Here is a 5680-nt window from a genome sequence, read left to right as displayed (position 1 = left end):
ATTGGCCGTCACATTATATCACCCCTACGGCTGAAAGGGCGAGTATGTTCGACAACAGGGGCCAGTCTTAATATGTGCTGAGCGGTAAATTTGAGAGAAAAAAACGACACAGCCATGAGATTTAAATAATGGGTAACAAAGAGGTGTGAATTAGTCTATATGTGAGTCCAGAGAAAAGAGAAGGGTAAAAGAAAATGGGAAAAGAAAAACTGAATAGAGGAATCTGGATAGAGCATATAGCCATACGCCTTCAGAGGGGGAATGTATGATATGTATGAGCTGGCGGATCCAGTCCGTAATAGGGTAAGGTGAAAGACCCCAGGTCCAAAAGGACAGTGCGGAGAACCACAAGGAGGAAGATTGTGACAAACACTGAGCAGCCTGGACAGGAAGAGATCATCTGTCCAGATCAAAAATAAGACAAAAAAGAGAAATAGAAGGAGGAGATACGGAAAAAAAGGAGTGACCACTTTTCCTTGTCATGGAATAAGAGGAAAGAAAAGACTGAGCAGGATGAAGAAGGGAAGTGCAGTAATAAGAAATTGGGAGGAAATGAGGCATAGATATGAGAACAATGACAAGTAGTAATAGGATTAATGTGTCAAAGGAGAGAACTACAATGATAAACTATTCAAGCAAGAAGTAAAAAGGGTGTTAGATATACACGACTGTTTCCATTTAAGTATAGTGCAAGTGTTAGACTGAGTCATTTTGAGAAGTGACAGTTTATCTCAAGTTTGTTCACGTTCTGTATGAATTATACGTTGTGTAGTTCAACAGGTGTGAATTGGCGCTTGTTGTACTATTGTGTCATGTTACTAGAGCCTTCTAAGTTTTTCGAGTATTATTACATCATAATATCTTGTAGTACGTAGAAAGTTATAGGCCTCAGTCGGTCTATATATAAATACGTGTTCAACGTGTAATTCAAGTAATAGTAAGTTAGCTAGTTAAGTGAGAGATAGTCAGATAGATCTAGACTGCGCATTTGCTATAACCTATTTACTATAACGATAGTATAATGGCGATTTCTATGTGAAATTATCACAAATTGTATTGTAATAACAGAGTATAGAACAATAAATCGTCTAGTTAATTGTGTTCTAAAGTAACTGAACCAGCCTGTGTGGACTTTGACGAAAAAAAAAGAGACAAATATTAAAATATCTGGAAACAACTCTGATAACAAACAGTGTAACGAACATTTGTATATATGTTTGATTTGTTTTCATATATATATATATAATTTTGAAACAAGTGGATTGTGTGGTATTTGATTATTGTTGAAATTTATCACCAACAAGTCGTAGACATCTACTGTAAAGAATCCGGCCTATAAAACCTGACAAAGGGGCAGTGGATAAGGAAGGAATGAAAAAGGAGAAAAAAAGAGACAGAGAATAATTTGTCTGTGACATAAGGAAATGCAGAAAGTGGAGGAAATAGAAGAGACATACAGTCCATGGAAGAACCATCTTGTGAAAGGAGATAAATTTGTTACAATGTAATGAAGCCAAATGGAAATTGTTACAGTGAGACTAAGGTGATAAGTATACCCCATAAATTGGCAAACAGAAGTAGCATAAGGGTAACAGGAGTGGGACAAAAGAACAGGTACATGATCAAGTAGGTGGATCACACAAATCCCACATGCAAAGGTAAAGGGATGCTATATCCCAAGGAAAGAGTAATATGTAAAAGTGTATTAAAAGGGATAGAAAGGGGAACTCAAGGCTGAAACACGATAACATGGAGTAATATAAACAAGGCTGGGATCGCCTGTGAGGGGCCACCAAAGGGGCTTCATAAGGGGTATCATGAAAAATAGCAAGAGCCTGAGGGAAGAGAGGGAGAGGAGGATATACATAATAAAAAGATGGGATCAGTCCAGACTGAGGGCATAGACAGCAAGGGTTGAGAAATGAGACACAGGAAACCAGAATAGAAGAAGGTTAGCAGAATGGGTGTGGCAAGGCAATAAAAGGAGGAGGATGAACAATTTGAAAGCAAAACAATTGAAGATTAATGGGTGAGGAGCCAATATGTGGGTAACATGCAATCATGTGAAGAACATTCCTCAAAGATGTGCAGTACCCACAAATAAAATAGGCCTAGAACTATGTCTGAACATTATCTTCTATATGTGCATGTTAAGGAAGTAGGAAAGAAGATTACTGACTATGTGTGACATAGTATAGAGTAAACGATCATGTCTAAACTCTACCTTATAATGCTGCATCATCGTCAAAGTGTTGCAAGTTAAAGAAGAATAAACAATATAAAAATATTATCTCCTATGTGTACATGATTATGAGGAGGGAACTAGATCGAAGTATTTTATACTGTCTGTACATATTAAAAACAAAAATGTTTCGTTCATGAGGGAGCATCACAAAAAAAGAGACTTCCTCTATCGACTGATTGAAAGATAGGAGCATGAAAAAAATGTATAAAGAGTACATACTTGTTTTTGTTGGGTTTTTATATATATTTTTATATACTCTTCTTGTTTTCATGTTGGTATTATATACATGCATGATTTTATTGTACCATGTAGAATAATTTGAACTTAACTGAATATTTCCACTTCGATGCTTCTTATAGAAATGAGAACTGTCAAAAAAGGCTTACTTTGGGAGAAGTCTTTTCTTACGCTCAGTGAAATGATAAGGAACAGCAGCATCCATCGGAAAACAAACCCCCGGCTACTTAGAGAACATAAGAGTTCTATCCTCCTAGATGCACCCATTACATTCAAACCCAAACTTATTTGCCAACAATGCATTGAAGTCAGTTTTATTTCTTAAAAACCAATGCAATGCAATTTTCCTTATTGAAATAACACATGAAATGACAAAAGACGCTTTTAAACAGCCCACTACACAATCATATTGCATATACACTCTGATCCAAGATATTAGATTGACTGTACATTCTATATTTATTCATCATTATTTTTAAGCAGATGCCAATTTAATTGTTTCAAAGAACATCTGCTGGTCTAGCATAAACCATATTAGTTTTATAATCAGATAAGTTTTTAGGAATAGGGTAACAGCGTTGCTCTTTAGATCAAACCTTAGTAGAGGTCTGAATCACACAAGCTACATAGCCAGTGGATGTCTTAGATAAGGCATGAACCAGGTCATTGCTTAAACTAGGTTTATAACGCTGATTTGTAAACTACACTGTGATTCAGCGTTGCTGGAAGGAATTCTGCTTATTCTACATTGCTCGTGTTTTGAACCCCTGGCCTGAAAACACTCTTTATCTAATGCTTGTCCTTCAACATTTGCTTCAACCAACCATTGTACAGTTTTTAAAGTTTCATTTTTATTCTTCTTAAATTCAGATTTATTTTATCTCCACCATTAATTTCGCCAACTGTGTTTGGTATTCTTACCACATTGTTACATGTACAATAAAGACCAGCTGTTTTATAGTGTATTTTGTCATATACCTTTCAGGTATTCTTACCACATTGTTACATGTGCAATAAAGACTAGCTGTTTTACAGTATATTCTCTCTTTGGCATATACCTTTCAAGTATTCTTACCACATTGTTACATGTACAATAAAGACTAGCTGTTTTACAGTGTATTTTGTCATATACCTTTCAGGTATTCCTACCACATCGCCACATGTACAATAAAGATTAGCTGTTTTATGATGTATTCTCTCTTTGTCATATGCCTTTCAGGATTCTTACCACATTGTTACATCTACAATAAAGACTAGCTGTTTTATAGCGTATTTTATCATATAACTTTCAGTCTGCTCATACAAGGTAAATCTATCAATCCTTCTTTTACCTCACGGATTATGTTTACCCAAGTGTTAATTTGTCTTGGATTAGAACATAACAGTGTGAGTTAAGACGTTACCCAGATAGCTGAATAATCTAGAATTTTTCACATTACTTATTAGTCACAATGAAAAAAGTATATATAGAAATCTCTTCACTGTCAGACAAAAATTGATTTTACGAAATTGAAAAGACTTGATGACAAACAAATTTGTAAAAAAAAATAAAAAAATAGCGACGCAAACGACGATAGTAAACGCATTTAACCGCATGTTTCTCAACCTTTTTTTGCTCGTGGCTCCCTTTTGAGTTTGATTTATCTCTGTGGCCCTACCCTTCGTAGATACTATTACTTAGGAAAAAATTATTTTAGCAGAGAGTATAAAAGAAAGAATAGCGACAAACGAAAACAATTGATTTTTACACTTCTTGATACCATAATTTTAAAGATTCGTTATTTTAAAATGTCACCTTATCAGAAGTTCGATCGAGAAAAAATTTCAAGATCTTAATCAAAGATGGCGATTATCCACAAGGACAAGGAGTTTATACATATATTTTATAGTCATTCCACGTTTTTTACACCTTTTTACTTTAAATCGAAATAAAAAACTCCTTATTCTGCTAGGTAGGTTCTTGTATCATTCATACTTAACTACAGAATACGTCAACAACATTATTTAGTTACTACTAGATTGATTTTCGAAGTTCTTGTTCTCTAGATTTCTGATAGTTTCATCAGAACGTCGTTTTTCTGTTCATCTTTTTTTTCCTTACTTTAGTCTTTTTAAAAAATACGTATAAGAATTAAAACAAGACAAATAAGTAATGAGAAATATATCATTTGATGTACTATAAATGGATGCATTCCATATTATATCTTACTAAGCGAATGTGAATGGGGTCGGTCTGAACTTATTGGAGAAAGAACGTTCACTATAATTCTGAATTTATTAAGTGTATCTACACGAAATGTGGCAAGCTTTTAGTAAAATGTACAAGTCTATCTTACACAAAAAATCAGATGTTTTACGAAGGTATTTGTACTAAGAATATGTCTGTGAATTGACAACGTTACTTTGATTCAGACTCTGATAAGCCGGTGTGCAAGGTGATGTTCATTATACAGTTTACATATTGCATAACTTTTAGAACCTCTAAGATGAATATCTTTATAATTTTTGGGTAGCCCCGTATAATGTATCTAGAATTTACTTTACCACAAATTGTCGATAAATCAGGGTATAATAAATATCTGATAACTCTGACGTGAAATGCATTGCCATGTTGAATGACACTCTGAATAAGATCGTGATTACAATGTTGAATGGCACTCTGTATAAGGTCGTGATTACAATGTTGAATGGCACTCTGTATAAGGTTGTTATTACCATGTTGAATGACACTCTGTATAAGTTTGTGATTACAATGTTGAATGACACTCTGTATAAGGTTGTTATTACAATGTTGAATGGCACTCTGTATAAGGTTGTTATTACAATGTTGAATGACACTCTGTATAAGTTTGTGATTACAATGTTGAATGACACTCTGTATAAGGTTGTTATTACAATGTTTAATGGCACTCTGTATAAGGTTGTTATTACCATGTTGAATGACACTCTGTATAAGGTCGTGATTACCATGTTGAATGGAACTCTGTATAAGGTCGTGATTACCATGTTGAATGACACTCTTTATAAGGTCGTGATTACCATATTGAATGGAACTCTGTATAAGGTCGTGATTACCATGTTGAATGACACTCTTTATAAGGTCGTGATTACCATATTGAATGGAACTCTGTATAAGGTCGTGATTACCATGTTGAATGACACTCTTTATAAGGTCTGATTACCATATTGAATGGAACT

Source organism: Limulus polyphemus, unplaced genomic scaffold (assembly GCF_000517525.1).
Source record: "Limulus polyphemus unplaced genomic scaffold, Limulus_polyphemus-2.1.2 Scaffold1965, whole genome shotgun sequence".
In the NCBI taxonomy this organism is placed as follows: Eukaryota; Metazoa; Arthropoda; class Merostomata; order Xiphosura; family Limulidae; genus Limulus; species Limulus polyphemus.
The sequence above is the reverse complement of the archived record's forward strand: the minus strand, read 5'-3'. Positions refer to the sequence as shown.